Genomic DNA, 21068 nt, shown 5'->3' on the forward strand with positions numbered 1-21068 from the left:
AGTTTTTCCCACATAGAGTGCAGTGTCAGAACATTTCATGCAGGGAATTAGATAGATCACATTAGGTGATCTGCAGGAAAATGTTGTACAGTAGTTGGCATTGTGGTATAACTACACGGTCTCTATTATAAATCGTGAGCACACGTTTTACATCTTTTCTGTAGGCAGGGAGTTGTGCCATTTCTGTCAGTTCACTTAGGGAGTTGAGTTTAATTTTGTCTAAATTATTCCTCCATGCTCTGATGGCTATCAAGTATAATTCTAATTCATAGCATTGCCTGCTCTGTCTCCATCACTCATAATACAGATGCTATTACTGTGGTTTTTTCTCCTATTCTTATGCCTTTTGCTATATTCTTTCATTACTTGCGGTTCTTTTGTAGTTCCTATTTAAGTTAAGGTGGCTCTTCAGCTTTTACATTGCATACTAGTTCCCTCGGACCACCTAGGTGGGGCTGCCTGAACAATGAATTCAATGACCCCATCCCTCCAAAATCCACCCTAAATACAGGAACCCTAAACTGAAATAGATTTTTTTTATATTTTTATAATCTCTTATATATATTTCTCTTCTGGTTCGTCCTGCTTCCACTTCAAAAACCGGTCCCGACCACACGCAGCCGACACGACATTTCTCAATTCCTATTCGTCCTCTTCCATGTCATGCACTATACTGGCCTGCTGAGCGTAATACATCCAACAAGTACTCAAGGTGCTGCCACACTGGTAAAGTAGCTTTACCACCCTTGCGGGAGCCACCTGTGTCTTTACAACAACTTCTTACACAGCAAAACATCAGAAGCTAAAAATTATCGTGAACACATTCGAGAATACAACTGTCCTCTAGCATTTGCTTCCATGGGTGCACAGATAACCTCAACCTCCTGGCCACGGACCATACTGTTTTAAAATACAAGGGCAAATTTATCACCAAAATCTCTCCACTATACGCTAACACTTCTACCTCTCCAGGATATGGACAGTTGTATGTTTTTGACACAGCACAAGCTACTAAAATATGCTTACAAAATAAAGCAAATTCTGCATGCAGTGAAAATGTACTTCTCAGCTAGATTCCATGCTCATAACCATCAACCCCTTCGCTAAATCATACAAACACATGCATGTAATCACTCAGGTCCAATCCAACAGCATCTGTGCAAATGGTTTTCAAGGGAAACCCTAGGCAGGATTTACGATGATACAATGCCCCGACATGTCACACTGATGTTGCAGCGATTTTCGTCAGAGAAGATGGCGAAATGCCTGCTGAAAGGGACATTTGCATCTATCTCATAGGCAACTCCTGTAACAGATTTCCACACTCAATATGAATTGCAGATCCTATGGTTTACCCACTTTTATTCCCTTACTGAGACATTGGCTGGCACAAAGATTTACAACATGTTCCCGATAAAAGAACCGGCAAGTGAATAAGGCTTACTCAGTGCCAATTTTACGCGTACAGATTAGCAATGAGGAGTACATTTAGTATTTTGCACTCCAGCGGCAAACTATTCTAACAGTATGTCGTAGATGCATATGTTAAAACGGACGGCGCGCGCGTCTCAACTGTCTCAGATTACATCAATAAGATCTGCGCGTCGAACTACCAGACGCACTGCAAGCAAACGCTGAAAATAACAACGTACGTGTAGGCAAAATGATCATATTACCGTCCACATTTCCAGGAAGTCCAAGATACATGCAACAAAACTATCAGGATGCCATGGCCATAGTACGTAAATTCGGAAAGCCTGATTTATTTATCACTTTCACATGTAATCCTGCTTGGCCGGAAATTCTATATGCACACTGCGTCTTTCAAGAACTATTTATTTCTTCTTGATTTCTGAATTCCCTTTCTCACCATTTTCCATTCTTATTCTTACACTGCCGTATGCTACGGCGGGCGTCGGCTAGTAAATATTATTTGCCGTTACTTAATATACTATTTCTTTTTAGAAGCATTCATCCCACATCGCTAGTTTTTTCTAAACTGACTATGAAGTTCCAGGTAATAGGAGGTCTCTGCCATGAACAGGGGGTGAAACACTGTCAGCTAATTTAATGTTACTGTCTACAGCAGGGGTTTTCAATCTCGGTCCTGGGGGGCCCACTGTGACTGCAGGTTTTTGTTCCAGTCAGATTCATAATCAGTGACAAGTACAACTGATCACACTGATCTCATTTTAGTAGCTGGTAATTTTTTTCCTGTTCTCTTATTCTACATCAGAAAAAACCACGGCAACATAATTTTTACATTTATAAGACACTAGCTGTACCCCGTGGCTGCGCCCACATGGTATTGAAACAGGACAAACTTTAAAAAATCAATAGACGTCGGCACTCTATGTGATCGTGTTCAGCTCTGACGGGAGAGCGTCCCCTGCATGAGGAGAAAGGCATGTGGCTATGATATCTCTGGCAATCAGCAACTACCCTCTAAAACACATGGAGCTCTGTTCTCTCTCTCAGAAACGTCAAGCGTTACTCCCTTAACAATCGGTAAATGTTAATGTCTGTTGAACAAACAGGTATCGCTAGCTAAGCGGAGGCAAGGTACACTCCAACACGTGGCGAGAGGTAGAGCGACTCAAACGGAGGCTGGGTGCGTGAGTGAGGAAGAGAGCTCCGCCCCCTTCCCTGCAGCCCGATGAGTGTCTCTCGGATTTCGAGCTAATAAATCCGGTAACACAAGCGAACTTTGATACTTAGCACGATGAGAGAAGTTGCAAAATCAATCCGGAAAGTTCAAGCAAGTTATAGAGAACAAACCCGATCTAAATCCGTTAATTGGTTCTCTCGTGAAAACGGACAGACAAACAAACGGGTCTAAAAAACTACAAGAAATTTCGCCGCTTGGACCACGAAATTTTTTAAAACCGTTTCTTAGCGAGCACCTATGGGCCAAGGGTAACCTACTTTCCAAATTTCAAGTCCCAAGTCCTCATGGTTCAGGAGATTTTGTGATGAGTTGAGTCAGTGGTATTTGGCTTTTATATAAATAGATTTAGAATATTTCTGTTTTTGCTATAGATTGACATGCTTAACTCTCGTTGTTGATTTCATTATATTTCGCCCTTACTCTGTGCAGTTTGCTCCCTTCAATGTATCTTAATAATGACAATTAAAAACGAGCAGAGCAGACACCCAGGCAAACAACACTGAAATGTGAACGCTGCAACTACTTCAGCGTCAGACCCCCTAATTAGTCAGTAATGGATTCATTTAACAATTAGAACACTTGGAAAAATAGAATAAAAATCAAGATAAAAATATTGTTAAAATAAAAAAAAATGCATTATTCCCATATAACTGCTTAGTACATTTTAAGATATATATATATATATATTTTTTTTACCAAACTTAGTTTTCTAATTTCTATATTGTTCCCAAAATAGAATCTGGGAAATAAAAGTCCACTTAATAAGCCCAGGAGTCCTGCAGCCACAGTGGGTCCCCAGGACCAGAGTTTAAAAAACCCCTGGTCTACAGGATACTAACCCTTACATTCACATAATTTATTTATAAATAATAAAATAATTTAAAGATGCATCCAAATATTTCCTCATTGTTTATGGACTGCCAGTGAATTTACAGATCAAGGGCAACCTTGATTGAAATGTGTGCATCAATCAATGTGGCCCACCAGCCTAACATTTAAAGCCTCGATTATTAATGACGATACAGAAGATGAACACAATGTCAAGGTCATCTGGTGAATGATGATGTTCAGTGCAGCAGCTCCCAGTCAAGAGCAATATAGTTCATGTTTGCAGCCTGAAAATTCAATAGCAGATGGCTAACAATTGGTATGATCTCATTTTGACATAGACATCCAGATTTACATGATTCTCCTACCAGATATTGACCAACGTATAGCATTACTGAGATCAAGAATCGTTATACACATTCATACAGCAACATAATATTATGGGTAGGGGGGAAGGCACAATAGATTGGGCTAAAGAAAGTTAGTGCTTTACCAGCAACCACGAGAATTTGGACCGCACAATAAGCAATCTCAATAGGAGGATTGGGGTCAAAGCTAGAAGAAGCCAGGTGGCAGCATATTATCACCACTTTGCACAATGTGTGGCTCAGAAGTTAGCAATGGCACTTGAAACTTTAAAAAAAAATGACATATCAAAAGTGAAGGGACACTGTGGGCCATGAAAAGAAAAGTCTATTAAGAATACCCCAGAACTTACACATTGTATACTATTAAGTAGGCAACCCCAGTGTGTCAGTCTGTGGTCAGGCTGGCAGAGTTTATTTCTGTTCAATCATCATAAAAAGGTGGTGATTTTGCATGAAAGGTAAACTCTAACACCATTTCTGAATGTGCTTGGTGTAACAAAATTGCGGGGCAGCTTTCAAAGCTGCCATTTGCTGATCTCCAGGAAAAAGACAGAGTTATCATGTACTGATGCTTCTTTAAAGAATTTCATTCTGTTCACAAGCTGATAATATCCATATTACTAACCGAGAATGGTAAACCGGAAGGCACAGATGCAGGTCTCAGTAAATCGGAAGGCACAGACGCAGGTACACGGCGATGGACCCAGGAGACATAGTGCGCAGGCGCCTACAGCGTGCGTCTCATAAACCGCAAGCGAAGTCTGATCCACCGCGAACAAAGGAGTTACAGCTCAGAAACGAAAGAGCTCAACTAACGTAAATAGGACATGAAGCAACAACGCGTCCATAGCTAATGAGTAACGACACAGCCACACAGAAAAGAGGATTCTGCACTGCACCCCAGAGTCAAACGGAAGACACTACGGGGTCTGCAAAAGGTCCACAAAGATAGTACGGAAGGCGCGAGAAAGTATGAAAGGCGCAGGCGCCTACAACGCGCCTCTGAACTAAACGTCCACACTACACAGCATGGTCCGGGTAATAAAAATAAATGAACTCTCCGTATTAAACGTACGGCATCCTCACACGTCCAAACCATATAGCATATGTGAATCACAGTACAGTGATGTATTATTATTATATTATATTATATATTATATTATATAACAGTACAACCACAGAAAACACTCCGTATTAACAGTAAGTGCAATTATCCATATTACTAACGGTAGACAACGGATAACTAATGGAGTCATGGTCACGGCTCCAAAATGATCCAGCTCAACTAACGGAGCTACAAAAGCGAGCCCGCATGGATAAAAACAATAGACGTAGGCGCCTACAACGCGCGTCTGAAACCGCGGAAGCAAAACTGTCTCGGCTCCAAAACCAAACAGCTCGACTAACGGAGCTACAAAAACGAGCCCGCATGGACAAATACAATGTACATAGATGCCTACAACGCGCGTCTGAAACTGCGGAAGCAAAGCAGGCACGGGTTCAAAACGAAAGACCACAACTGACAGAGATACAAAAACGAGCCCGCCTGGATAAAATCAATGAACGCAGGCGCCTACAGTGCGCGTCTGAAATGCCGCAAGCAAAGCAGGCACGGCTCCAAAAAGAAAGAGCTCGACTAACGAGGCTACAAAAACGAGCCCGCCTGGATAAAACAAATGAACGCAGGCGCCTACAACGCGCTTCTCAAACAACGCAACCTAAGGAGTCACGGCTCCCAAAACGAAACATCTCAACTAACGGACATACAGAAGCGAGCCCGCCTGAATACAATTAATGAACGTAGGCACCTACAACGCGCCTCTCAAACAGCAGAGTCAATAGATAAACGGCAAAGAAAGGAACGACAGACGGCCGCTAAACAATTCCGCCAATTAGCTGACAACGCATTCTGTAATGAGTCCACTATTAGTGAACATTCATTAGGATTAATGAATATACTTCCTTTGTTCATCATCTACACCTTTACACTCCAATATATCTCATACATTCATCAATTTTTTTTCGGGTTACCCAACACTGGGGGTAGGCGAGCGAAGCGAGCAGGGGGCGGAGCCCCCTTGTTAGCTATAAATGTGATGTCTGATGTCCGTTATGATGAACTGGTTGCTTTCTTTACATTTACTGTATAATTTGTATAATAAGTCTGACGTTGAAATGTACTGGTGAATAAAACCACTATTTGAAACACCTTATGGGCCATCCTGGATATGGTTCATGAGCAGTAAATGTTTTAGCTTACTTGGAAGGTGAAGCCATGCTAGCTACTGTGACCCAGACGTCAGCAATGGCAGGAAAGAATTATAGGTCAGAAGTGAAGGGACACTTTGGACCATTAAAGGAAAGTCTGTTAAGAAGAACTCTGAGCTTATATAAAAATCCAATGTCTGTCTGTCTGTCCACTTTTCACAAGAGAACTACTTCACAGATTTAAATCTGGTTTTTTTTCTATAATTTGTTTGAACATTCCGGTTGATTTTGCGACTTCTCTCATCACACTATGTATCATAGTTCGCTTGTGGTACCGATTTATTAGCACAAATTCGAGAGAGCATCTGCGGGCCGAGATCACTCATGCACCAGCCTCCATTCGAATCACTCTACCTCTTGCAACATGTTGGAGCGTACCTTGCCTCTGCTTAGCTAGCAATACCTGTTTGTTCAACAATGACTTCTCTCATTGCGCTAAGAATCATATTTCGCTTGCAGAAGTGTTATATGTGCGTGAATCCGAGAGAGAGACTGCGGGCCAAGGGGAGGGGGAAGCGAGACATCAGGAGTGGGGAGCCGAGCAGGACCCTCCTCACTGTCCTGTTTCACTATTACGCTGGCGGAGCCACTGAGGACAGCTAGTTCTATATATTACTAAGAGGAAAGACCTAGTGTGTCAACCTATATTCAGAATATCTAGAAATGAAGAGGTGACATAAGAACAAATAACTGTAACAAAAATAATAATAGATACAGAAAAACACCTATGGCCTCCCCGGGTCTTCCTTATATTAGTCCCATGTCACAAACTGGTTGTGGAGATGGTGGTCCTCTTGCCGATACTCGTCAAGCACAGAAACAAACTCCTTCATCTTCCTTTTCTCTTTTCCTCTGTCTGTGACTCTGGTCACTCTTCCATTTGCCATTTCCTTCTTCTAGCTCTGAACTCCTCCAACGGTCTAAACTTCTTCCTGATGTCTATTTCTGATCTGTCAGCATCACTTCTGGGTTTAGAGCAGCTCCATATACATGTATGTAGTAAAATCTCCAAGCTAGGGCTTCTTCTACCACTGTCTTTGTTTTATCATTGCACCCCAAGTGTTCCTACACTCCTTAAAGAGCCAGAGGTTTGGGCAGGAATGGATCCCAAGTCCTCAGATCTTACAAAATAGAAAAGGTCTTGCCCCAAAAACCTCTGCCGTCAGCCAGAACCAGCCTACAGACATGTTAAATAAAAGTGTGTTATTCAACAAAATGTCAAAGTTATTTGTGTTCATGGGGCATCATACACAGTCTAATAACTTTGTTACACTGGCTGAGAAGATAGCACATAACATTTACAAAAGAATTACTTGCATCGGGATTGGTGTGCTTTACACGAAGAGTTGATAGCTGGGGAAAAATGCAAATACGGTAGTCGCTAGAGAGAAATCTGGGAATATGCAGATTTGGCGATAAGAAGTTAAGATCTTGGTGTTGGCTTTAAAGGAGTATTCGCTCCACGTGTGATGGCCAAGAAAAAACTGAAGCTCACACTTTCATGGAGAAATGGAGCTAATAAAGTTTCCACTTTAATGGAAGCAGATGGTGACCAACACTTGACCTCCGCAAACTATATCAGAACATCCATGAAAGGCGATCTCACTTTACTCGTGTTGCATAATCCACGTCGAGTCATCCAGGCGCGTACTGAAAATGTGTTTGGCCTGCAAGGGGCGCTCAGCTCCCCAACACCTGACATAGACAGACGCAGGCAGACACAAGTTCTTCAACACACACGGGCCCTTAATTTGTGGGAAATGCTTTTCAGACGTTTCCCACAGCATAGTATAAGGCGCAACAAGATCACAGCACTTTTTCCACACTTTGACTTCTCCTCTCTCTTTTTCTTTCAGCCTCTACTCCTCCCAGCAAGCTTCATCTTCTCCTTCCCAACTCTGCCTCCTTGAGCAGAAGGAGCTGGCTCCTTTTATCCTGGGAGCAGTTCTGGTGGTCCATTAGCATGATCTGGAAGCACTTCCAGGCAAGACGGAAGCCCAATGAGGTAGGGCCCCTGCAGCACCCCCTGGTGACACCCATGGAATTCAACAGGGATGTACCATCCAACTCCAACTCCCATGGAGCCCTGTGGGAATCTGTGGTGCCGTAGCAACCCAGGGGGGCTGCCATCTAGCACTTGTCTTTCCCAGTATAATGGCATCCTTGCCAGGTATGGGCCCTGGCCGTCCACCACACATGCAGAATGCATGCATTTTTTGGTAAATTACTGTTAAATTGATTCCTCCGGTAAAGCAAAAGTAGCCCACAAACTCAGAAACCCTTTCACGCAGGATTGAGTGTTTGAACTGAAGACAGGACATTTGGCCGTTGTGTCAAAGGGAGCTTAACCACGTCCATATAGCAGCCTCACCACAAAACTATAAGTGTTTAACAAGACAAAAGTCTATCAAAAATATTGAGTTTTCCAGGAATCCTTCATGTAAGACAGGACTGGAAGATTTCTGATGCAGAGAATTCCTTTTAAGATTGACATCAACTCTTCATGGATTTTATGCACTGGTGCGCACTTGATGCAGAATTCAACAACCGTTTGACATTTTGAAATCTCTTAGGAGACAAGTTGGCATTTACAGTATTTAAAAAAAAAAATAAAATCATCAAAGTGTTTTTGTCTAATTGGGGATAAATCAATAGAGCACATTTTAAAGGTCGCTATTAATTAGCTGCTTTGAGGACAGATACAGACACGGGACATTTGGGGAGATGGCTATAATGACAGGACACCTCTAGACTAGGAATTATTTTACTGGCTGCATCTTGATTTAAATAAAGTAATATGGACAGTTTCATTACAGTTTTGTTAAAATGAATATATATAGATGGATTAATCACTACTTATTTCTATAACGCCTCACACCATAAGCTTTAGCACATAATGCCAATCCCTTCACATGCTTCTATCTTTTGCTGCATGAAAATCAAAGCAAATAAATAAATAATAAAGGAAAAAAATCACACAGAATAACAATTTGCTGTTTTCGGATTTACAATGCATACCATGGATCAATATGGCTTAACATTCACATAATTAGATGCAATAATATTTAAAGCTGAGAAGTGGTATGGATCTGTTGCTGACCTTGAATGAACAGTACTCACAATTCTCTGAGGTAACTGTGTGTGTGTGTGTGTGTGTGTATGTATGTCTTGTCCTTAGATGCACTAGAGCTATTCTTCAGACTTTCGCTTTTTTCTCTGTTCTGTTATTTTTTACTGTTAAGGGGATAACATCCAACATTCCTGCCATTCCTTCCCCAAGCTTTTATTTTCCATTACATTGATGCCTGACGTTAAACTCAATCCTGGCCACCACCAACAAAAAATCCAGTGCAAAACTCAACCAAGTGGCACAGGAGAGGATTCAATTTGTGGGGGCCTACAAAATGTGGTTCAAAAACCAGTAAAGAAATTTCATAGACCAGGGCCCGTATTTATCATGTGTTTTCAGTGTAGGAAAATGGTCGTAACTGGTTCAAAAATGTTGGAATGGTGTCAATTTGGTTAGTAGGAGTAAAAACCATTTGATCAGTTTTCCAATTTTAGGCAACTACTCCTAACTTCTCCTAACTTCATAGAAGTTGCCAGGAAATGACATTCAGGCAGAGATCAGCACAACCTGAAAAAGGCCTAATGTTCTGGAAACACTGAACAACAATGGACTCATGAAAAGATATCCATTTGACTGAGAGAGAGAGACATTGGGACCGTGTGCTGATTACCCACCACACGACAAACCACCCGGATTGAAATCTGAGTGCAGCCGTGCAACGGGTGACATCTCAACACCACACTGAAGAGTGCAAGGTTTTTTTTTACAGTGGCTGGGGTGCCAATCCTGCCACCAACCCCCAGGTTTTTATGCAAGATGGAACACCTGAGATATGCCTGAGATAGAATAATATTCGTACAAAGTCTTGTACGTCACATGATTGCTTCATCTATGTGAAGAAGCCATGGAAGTGTTGGACACGTTATGTTTTTTGCCATGGGAAAGATGCAGCTGTGCAATAGCAATGATTTGGGGATGTCATAACCAACCAGTCCTTGAATTTTGCACCAAAAACCCTTACAACATCAGAGGTAATATGCAGATGTATACATTTTCCCACACTCTATGTGCGGTAATGCATGAAAAATCGATGGTTTTCCTGGAATGGTTGGTATGATCAGTATTTTGCACATAAAGATTATTGCCCAAAGCGCAGGTGAGTATGTATATGTGACTTGCAAGTGTTATCACAGTATCAACACACAGGTGGTCATGGGCACAAAGTGTACTGCAGTAGCCAGCCTATTAGAGGTCTCATTAGAGCCTAAGACAGATGGGGTACGATGGGTGATTGACAGCGAAATGTCACACCGGTATGCTCATCTTTGCATTCCACAAACCCCTGGAATATTCATGTTACAGTTTACAGAACCGGGAAGGTTCAAGATGGCAGACAGAGACTCCCAGGTGAACAGAAGATAAAATGAGGGATCATGGAGAGAGGCATGGTATACGACTCTGGAAGATGATCAGAAACGCAAGAGAACTGAACATGACTTCAGAAGCAGTGCCAGGATAACTTCTGGCTAGTTTTACTAAGTGTTGCTTTCTGAGGTGTTTACTGTGGCCATAAATGTGGGAAGGTGATTCTTCTAAAAGTACAGATGTGAATCATCCATTGTCAAACAAACAATACGATACAATTTATTTTTGTATAACCCAAAATCACACAAGAAGTGCCGCAATGGGCTTTAACAGGTCCTGCCTCTTGACAGCCCCCCAGCCTTGACTCTCTAAGAAGACAAGGAAAAACTCCCCAAAATAAAACCTTGTAGGGAAAAAAAATGGAAGAAACCTTGGGAAAGGCAGTTCAAAGAGAGACCCCTTTCCAGGTAGGTTGGGCGTGCAGTGGGTGTTATCACACATGTTATTGTCAGGGCCATCTTAACAGGATTATAGGCCTCCTGGCAAAGCAGTGCATTGGGGTCCCCACCTACACAACCACTCAGCAAGTCACAACATACATAGATTAGCATGGGGCCCCCTGGCAAATCACCAGTGTGCCCATGCGTTAAGATGGCCCTGGTTATCGTGCTTATCCTTTATTCGGTGTGAGTGTCTTGGACTTTCCATCTCTGTGCTCAATGCAGTATAGATAGATAGATAGTGTGACAGGCAGCCACAGCCATTACCAATGGAATGGAAGGACCTGGGGAGAGAGGATCTCTGAGGCAATACTCTCCCCTGGGACGCTAGAGGGCAACCCTCCTGGGCAGCTGTGGCAACATGGAGTACTACAGGGCACACTGGGAGCTAGAATTTGGTACAGCCCTGTTGGATTCCATGGGGGCCACCAGGGGGAGCTGCAGAGCCCTACAATGGACTTCCACCACACCTGGGAGTGATTCCAGGTAATCCTGATGAGCCACCTGGAGCACTCAATAAAAGGAGCTGGAAGCCAGTCTCTGGAGGTGGAGGACAAAGCTTGCTGGAAGAGGAGATGGGAATGAAGCCCTGGGTGAGGAGCATATGGCGGACGCTTGAGGGGGCTGAGGGTTGCTCCTGCTGATCATGGAAACAGAAGCAAAATAAATTACTCCTGAGGACTCCCCCGCAAGGCCTGAGATGGCAGCAGGAGTCAAAGGAGCGGAGGCTTGACAGCACCCCATGGAACACCATTGGATGGGCTTCAGAGACATGAGCAGGTTTGAAGGTTGTCTGCGCCTATTGGATGACGTCTCCCCGTGCTGCAAGATCTGAATAGGATAAGCCGGAGAGACGTCAGTTTAAAGGGGACTGCACCAGAGCACGGGAATGTTAGACAACTGCTTCCTGCAGTATTTTAACCTCATTTTTATGGACATTTATTTATTGGATTTTAACCTCCACATGCACCCAGGTCTTTATTGGATTATCTATTTATTGCAGACTTTTGGAGCACTGCACTCTGAACACTGTTTGAATTTGTTTTGATAGTTTAAAATAAAAGCACAGTATCATTTATGCACCTACCCCTTGCTAAGTGGCTGTCCTCATTTGCCTGGCTCATCTCAGTTATAGTGTAGTATATATTATAATATCGACGGTTACATGTTCACATGGCTCATGAATGCCACAGGAAGGGTAGGATCGACCCGCACAGTTACAATAACTCCAGAGTACTTTATGAGACAGCGTAAACCTTTTATTTGAATGTAATCACGTCCCTCTGAATATTATTATTATTATTAATTTTATCTTTGTGATGAAACCTCAGTGTTACTATAGGAAACTACAAAACGCCTTCATCAGTGCCAGTTTGCAGCTCAGGGTGGTGTTAAATCATGATGTCATACATTCTCAAATATGAACTCCTAATTCCCATTGGGAGTAAATGTAGGACATTTCATAGCAACTTCTCATGTCCTGCTCTTATTCTAATAAGACGTAAGCGTAATTCTGAGATGCTTGATACATACAGGTACAAATTATGAAAATAAGGTGGCTTATTACACAAATCATAAACATAAGGAGGGATAAGCCACAGTATCAAAATGAAGCAATAAACCTCAGAGGTGGACAGATCTATAATCCAGATGCTCGTTGCTGCTGGGATAAGCTCTGGCTCTGATTTCCATAAACAGGCAAAAGGAAGGATAAACCTTTGGAGTAATCCTCGTGTGTGTAACTTTGTCTCTGTAGAGCACAGGTCAGTCAGTCATTTTCAAACAGACCTGAACAGAGTCAAACCCAGCCAGTATAGGACACAAGGCAGGAACAAACCCTGGACAGGCCCAGGCCATCGCAAGGCAAACACACATCTAACCACACACTAGGGCCAGTTTACATAATTTTGGCTCTGTATGCCACCATAATGGATTTGAAATGAAGAAATAATTGCATGATTAAAGTGTAGGCTTTCAGAATTAATTCAAAGGGTTTAATAGAAATATCGTAAAATTCCATTTAGGAATGCCAGGTCCCCACATTTTCAGGGGCTCAAACTGACTGATAAACAGTTCCAACACCAGGTGTGAGCAGGTCCTTCATTATTTCATTAACTATTAAGTAGTGTCGCAGGTGGCTGGGGGAGCAACCTGGCCGGGATGCCCCAGAGGACCAGAAGAGGGCTTACGCTCTCTTCAGACCACGTGGGGTGACCGTCCTGGTTCCTTTGGGGGCCATGGGTACAGAGCTGTGAAGCTCAACCCTGTAGGGGCCCATTGTCACCGCCAGGGGGCGCCCGGATGCCTTGGGAGCCCTGGACCTCAGCACTTCCACCACACCAGGATCTGCTTGGGGGAAGAGGAGCAGGGACACCCGGGGTGCTTCCGGGGATGCAGCCGGCACTTCCGCCACACTGGGGCGTGCCGGTGGAAGATTGCCGGAACGCACCTGGAGCACATCCGGGGGAATATAAAAGGGGCCGCCTCCCTTCATTTAAGGCTAGAGTCAGATGGAAGTGGACGAGGTCTCTGGAGGAGGCAAGGAGGCGGCCTGAAGTGAGAGAGAAGGCATTTTATTGAGGGCCTGGACTGGGGTGATTTGTGCTGCGGCACTGGGTTGTGCTTCATTTGAACTGTAAATAGATTGTAAATAAACATTTGTGGTGACTTTAAAAACGATGTCCGTCTGTCTGTGTCCGGGCTAGGTTCCACAGTAGGTAGAAGGTCTGGAGTTGATTTCAAGTGTGGAGTTTGCATTTGGAAACCGTTGCTATAAACTCACACTATGAGATTCAAAGAGCTGTCCATGCAAGTAAAGACAGGCAGAGAAAACAAACCAAAACCTATCTGAGAGATAGCAGAAACACCAGGAGTGGTCAAATCAACCATCTGGTAGATTCTTAAAGAGAAGGAACACACTGGTGAACTCTGCAACATCAGAAGCCTGAATAACCATGGAAGACAACAGATTTTTTTCTTTGGTGCATCTGTTGGTGAAGAAAGATTCACGGATCTTGACTTTACTGACGATGCTGTGATCTTCACAGAGTCAATGGAGGCTCTGATTTGGGCGCTCGAGAGACTGAGTGAGGAGTCTGAGTGTCTGGGTTTGCAAGTGTCTTGATAAAAACCAAAGATCCTGGCCTTTAATGACCTCTTGGGCACAGCCATCAGCAGTGTGTCTGCTTGCGGAGGGAGTGTTGATCTTGTTGAGAGGTTTACTTACCTTGGCAGTGACATTCATGTCTCTGGTGACTCTTCCTGTGAAGTCAGTAGACGAACTGGAAGAGCATGGGAGGTCATGAGGTCGCTGGAAAGGGGTGTGTGGTGCTCCCAATATCTATGCAAAAGGACGAAGATCCAAGTCTTTAGAGTCCTGGTGCTTCCTGTCTTACTATATGGTTGTGAGACATGGACGCAATCCAGTGACCTGAGACGAAGACTGGACTCCTGTGGTACTGTGTCTCTCCGGAAAATCCTTGGGTACCGTTGGTTTGACTTTGAATGAGCGGTTGCTCGTGGAGTTGCATTGTGAGGGAGCGTCAGTTACGGCACTACGGCCATGTGGTGCGTTTCCTCGAGGGTGATCCAGCTCATAAGATCCTCATTGTTGGGGACCCAAGTGGCTGGACCAGGCCAAGGGGTTGCCCACGTAACACCTGGCTGCAGCAGATAGAGGGTCATTTCTGGAGGGTGGGACTGGACCACGTGTCTGCCTGGGGGGTTGCCAACCGGGATCCCAAGCTGTTTCGACATGTAGTGGGTATGGCAACTCACTGTACCAGTTCATGCTCCCCAACTTGACTTGACTTGACTTGAAGAAAAACCAATTCACGACATTTAGCCAAACAAAGAACACTATCTGGGAGGTAGGCCTATCATCGCTGAAGTCTACAATCAAGAGAAGACTTCATGAAAGTAAATACAGAGGGTTTACCACAAGGTGCAATCCACTGGTAATCCTCAAGAATAGGAAGGACAGATTAGACTAAAGGATTAGACAGTCCACTTTTCTTTGGAAAAATAATAAGATCAATATGTACCAGAAAAGTGAAGGAATGGCTCATGATCTGTAGCATACCACACCATCTGTGAAACATGGTAGGGGCAGTGTCATGGCATGGGCATGTGTGACTGCCAATGGAAGTGGGTCACCGGTGTTTTTGATGAAATGACTGCTGACAAAAGTAGCAGGATGAATTGTGAAGTGTACAAGGCTATACTGTTTTCTCAGATTCAGACAAGTGCTGCAAAACTGATAGGACAACACTTCACAGTACAGAAGGACAATGAGCCAGAAGATACTGTGACAGCAAACCAAGTGCTTTTCAAGGCAAAGAGGTGGAATATTCTTCAATTACCAAGTCAATCAACTGACCTTAACCCAATTGGACACGCATTCCACTTGCTGAAGACAAAACTGAAAGCAGAACGTCCAATGAACGAGCAGCACCTGAAGACAGTTGCAGTAAAGGCCTGGCAAAGCATCACCAGGGTGGAAGCCCAGCACTTGGAGAAGGCCATGGGTTCAGACTTCAAGCAGTCATTGATTGGATTTTCAACCAAGTTTTGAAAATGGTCATTATATTCATGATTATGTTAGTTTGTCCAAATACTTTTGAGTCCCTGAAAATGGGGGGACCATGTATTAAAATGGCTGTCTATTCTAAACGGCTCATACAATGTTTTTGTTTAACGCCTTAAATTAAAACTGCAAGTCTACACTTGCAAATACATCTTGATTCCTTCATTTCAAATCCATTGTGGTGGCGCACAGAGCCAAAATTATGGAAATTGCATCACTGTCTAAATACTTATGGGCCTAACTGTAGTATTGCTAATCCACCTAACCTGCATGTCTTTGGACTGTGGGAGGAAACCTACACAGACATGGAAAGAACATGCAAACTCCATGTAGGGAGGAACTGGGACACAAACCCAGACCTCCTTACTGTGAGGCAGTACTGCTACCACCATGTCACCCATGAAAGATAGGTCTCCATAGTGTATGTTGAGTTGAATAAGGTTTGACTACCCTGGTTTACATTTTAAGAAATTTTGAACTGCTAACCCCGTCCTGAAGCTTATACACTTTAAACGTATGTAATGGGGGGATTGCGGAAAGCTTGAAGATTCTAACTGAAACCTTATATTACCTTTCAGCTACTTGACTGCAATCTTTTCAAGAAAGACAACAAAGTCAATTCAGCAGAGATAAGAGTGAAGGTCACCAGCCAACATCTGCCTATGTTTCTCACTCTGCTGGCATATTAAATATCTGGTACACAAAAAAAAAGGAAATGAAAAACCTCTGAAGGCCCTCGACAGCTTATCTGTTCATCTGCAGATTTACTACACATTCGTCAGCTGATGAATGCAGAGGCAAGGGAGTTAAGATGGGTGCCTGGAGAAGCTCTGAATTCAGATTGGAGGGCACTGCTTTTGTAGAGTGTAGCCAGAATTAAATAAGACCAGTGTTAGGGATCGCTGTGCCTGTGACAGAAAGCCTACCCCTTAAACAGGACAGGAAACACGAGGGGAATCTGTTATTGTGAAACTTTCAAGAAATTACATGGATTAATTTAATTTAATACTCTGCTATTGTATGGTAGACAACCCTTACTTGTTCCCACTTGGCTCTTTATAACTACTAGTTCTCAATTAAGCTTCATGCACTCCACCTGAAGTACCAGAGCTCATCCCAGCCTCAATTTGAAGGCCCCTGTCTCTTTGACCGAGGCCTGAGAAAGTGCCATTAAGTCATATAGTTCATGGGGTCACTATTGTCACATGTAAAGAGTACATTGAAACATGACAACACTCTCTGGCACCACGATCAGTGAGAATTACTTACCACCTCGAAACGTCCGTCTTCATTACCTCAGAATTTACAGTGAATTCATTAAATATTTAGACCCCTTAACTTTCTGCATACTTTATTATTTCATTTTTTTTTTTTTATCTTTTATTGAATTTATTAAAAACAATGGGGCTTTGCTCCCGGCTCGCTCTGCTCGCCAACCCCCTAGGCCAGTGCTACTCATTGTGGAATTTTTAACAGTCTGCAAAGATCAGGTCAGATACAGGCTCATGTAGTCTGTTTAAATGTATTATTACACACTAAGAGGTAAAAATATATATTTGATCAGTGGAACAAAGGAGACATATCAATACAATCATATACTTATTAAGTGTGTTAATTAGATCTACAAACAAAGAGTGCAAACAACTACTTTCAGAAATTGAAGCCATTTCTTTTCCCAACGCTCTATCAGCTGTGTCCACTAAAGGGCAGATCAGTCTAAAAATGCGGAAACATTAAAAACTTGACAAGAAACTCGAGTCAGAGCTTTATTTTTATTATTATTGTTTTGTTTTTTTTACATTTTATTGATTTTATTAAAATCCAATAGCATTCCATAGAAGCAAGTAAAGTTTAACAGTCAAAAAAGAAGCTGCACACTTATTTTGCTAAACTGGAAGAATCCTAACTCTCCTCTTTTAAGCGATGTTTTATACTATTTGAAATTGGAAAAAATCAAATATTCAGTTAGAGGATCTGTACAGAATTTTTTAAAAACCTAGCAGGATATAATAAATAAAATTTTAGAATAAGCTCTTAAAGCACAGAGGAAGTAATTATCTCTGCATTTCTGTTTCCTCTCTATTCATTTCTACTGGCCAATTAAACTCATCAATTTAGGTATGTGGGCAGTGGGTAGTGCTGCTGCCTCGCAGTTGGAAGACCTGGGGTCCTGGGTTCGCTTCCCGGGTCCTCCTGCAGTCCAAAGACATGCAGGTTTGGTGGATTGGCGATTCTAAATTGGCCCTAGTGTGTGCTTGGTGTGTGGGTGTGTTTGTGTGTGTCCTGCGGTGGGTTGGCACCCTGCCCGGGATTGGTTCCTGCCTTGTGCCCTGCGTTGGCTGGGATTGGCTCCAGCAGACCCCCGTGACCCTGTACTTAGGAATATAGCGGGTTGGAAAATGGATGGATGGATGGATTTAGGTATGTTTACAAGCCTTAAGTTTTACACCGTTGGCCATGCTCTCTCTCTCTCAGGGATGGGGGTCGACTTGTTTCTCAATCCTATTTTTTGTAAAAATTGATCGATTTGTATGAATGATTACAATAAAATTAATACAATTTAAAATAAATAAATACATAAAAAAAGAATCTGCTTAAGAATTCACTAAACTTATGACTGAACAGGCTTCCCATATGCGTATCCGTTGAGAAGAGCAGCGGCAAATGACAGGCTGCCTTCTCCACCTCCTCTAAATCCTATTGGATAGTCGTTGCAGCCTATCGGGTTCTACTGCTGGGCGGTGCAATCCCGCACTCTCTTCGCCCATTGGGTGCAGTCAGACTCAGTTGAAAATTAGTGGAAAACGGGCTCACCTGTGCTAGGGGGCGTCGCCTTCGGCCCTACAGTGAGCGGTTAGACGAAACGCTAAGAGTTATTTTATGTTTTTGGTAAACACGTTAGTGGTTTTGTAAAATTAATAATTTACTTGTGGAAAGGTGACCGGGACCTTCTTACTTTCCTAATATTTAAACGTAAGCCAGAAGCAAGATGAATCCGGTTCACGTCAGCAACACGAAACAGGTAAATGTTGTTGTTATTATTATCATTACTTTTATTAGTTTGTATTTACTACAGTAAGTGTGTCAGATGGAATTCTGCATCATCGCCTGCGCTACTATGGTTGTTGAAGCACGGAAGATAAGGTGAAAGGTGACAGCCCACGCAGAGCTGTAACTGAACATAACAATGTCAAACTGGATCAAGCGGACAAATGTCGAGTCTTCTGACTGGCACGCATTGTTTCAGTTACTTGGGACGTATGAGATGTGCATGGCAGGCATGTCGTTTAGTTTTGAAGTGAGGTGTCTGCGTATTCATTGGGTTACTAAAGAAGTCTTCTTTTTGGTAACGAAGCCGAGGTAGTGGTCTTACATTCTGAGTTATAATAGTGATGGCGCTGTCCAGAAGACAGGTGTCTGTCAATGGACGGGTCGAGCTGTTAGATCCCGAGTTGTGTTTTTGAAGTGATCTTTCCAGATTCCAGTAAACCCTGTGTCTGCTGTATGAGACACTTGAGGTGGGTTTCATTGGCATATGAGGGCAGATGTCGAGGTCACTTACTGGCTTGAAAACTGTAGTCCATTTATTGTCACAAGGTAGGAATCCAATCGACATGCGACATCCCCCGTTTTGAGATCCCACACCGCGTTCGGAGCCTTTAAATAAAGGGACTGTTTAGAATTGTCAGTATGTCTAAGTGACTGTTTTATTTGAATGGGTCTCATGGTTGGGAAACGATCTTTATAATGCCGCACGTTCATGATCAACTGTTATTAAAATAAACACAGTTTTATAGCCCTTTTTTCAAGCTATAGTGCCTTTGTTGTCCTGTAGCAGAGCGAACTAAATGTGATTTATGAGATTTTGCAGCAGCAGCAGTTAGGGCATTAATTGTACTGTACTGTTAGTTTTTTCTTGGCCAGTGACACGCACGCGCGCACGAGACAGCAGTGCGCGCTCACAGGCCGGTGTTTCGGTTCTACGGGCGAATGCCTCGCCTTGCATTACCGGTTACTGAGGTGCCATCGCATGCTGTTAAGCGACGAAAAAAGAGCGAAAAGTTAGGAGTTGAAAAAAGTTTAATCGGCCTGCTGTTGATATTCATTATACAAAAAACATATTGTATTGAGTAAGTAAACAAGGATGAGCTGATTGAGAAGCAGCGGGCTGGATCTTCTGTTTTTTTAATTAATTATATAGAAAATAAGAACAAGAAATTTGACAAACGAGAGGAGAACACTCAGTTCTTCAGGCCCGTTTGTTTGGCTTTGTTTTTCAGTGTTTATATTTGTTTGTTTAGTGTTTTATGTGGATATAATAGGCTATTATATCCACATAAATTTTATATTCCCAGTTGCATTTACTGAATTCCTTTAACGATCTTTGAGCGTGGGAAAGGTGCTATATAATTAAAATGTACTATTATATTTTTGTATTTCTTAGTTTTACCTTACTTTAAAAATGCATTATGCTCAGTTTGCTTGTTATGATTATTAAAAGTGTTTCTGTTTTTCCCTTCCTTTACATCTCAGGTTTCCTTCTGATGATGGCAAGAGGAGGATTCGAACCCACCGCTGATTCCATTTTGGGCGGCGGGTTGTCGGTGGTTATCCCATTGAGCTACTCTTTGAACCCTGTTCGCCGTTGAGCTTCAGCACATTTGACAACTGATCTCTCCGTTGACACGTCACATAAAATAAAGTCTTTTTTTGGTCGTCATTCTTGCAGGCCCTTAACGACTCGGGGAGCACCCGGTTCAGGTCACTCTTCATCGCGGGGGCCGACTCGGTTGTCGGTCTCGTTCGCTCTTGGCTGCCGGGGTTGGTCTCGATCACGGGGCCGACTCGGTTTTGGCTGCCGGGGTCGATTGCTTGTTTCGCTGTGCCACCGAGGGGGTCCCCTTTTAAAGAACGGTGTAGAAATCATTTATACCGTTAACTCATCGGTGGCCACAGCAAATAAAGAGCCTGCTGTTTATTTGAATTGCTTCTATGATTCTGAGGGAGACGCGAACCCGCACTCTTCTACGCTTAATGAGGGGTCCACCCGGTTGAGCTACCGAGTCTGACTGTTTACGTAGCCGACCAGACTCATTTAATGTTAGCGACAGGTCCGTGGATCCCTTAAAGAAATGGGTTGGCCTCTTATCACGACTGGAGAGGGCGGCGTTCGAACCCCGCACCTGTGCTTTTCACCGGGAGGACTAAATCGGCTCGTTTACCTCGGTGAGCTACTCCTCCGGATGAAAGCTACGAGAAATCTTTCATATCATTGACAGAATGGAGGGCGCTGCAAATAAACGGACACTTAGCATATTATTTGGATGGTGGGCTTGAGCTCACCTCCTGTTGCTCGGGTCTGCCCCTTTGACCGGGGTGGTCGGTCTGTTTCAACCGCGTGACCAGCTCGGCTCGC

Source organism: Erpetoichthys calabaricus, chromosome 18, assembly GCF_900747795.2.
Source record: "Erpetoichthys calabaricus chromosome 18, fErpCal1.3, whole genome shotgun sequence".
Lineage (NCBI taxonomy): Eukaryota > Metazoa > Chordata > Cladistia > Polypteriformes > Polypteridae > Erpetoichthys > Erpetoichthys calabaricus.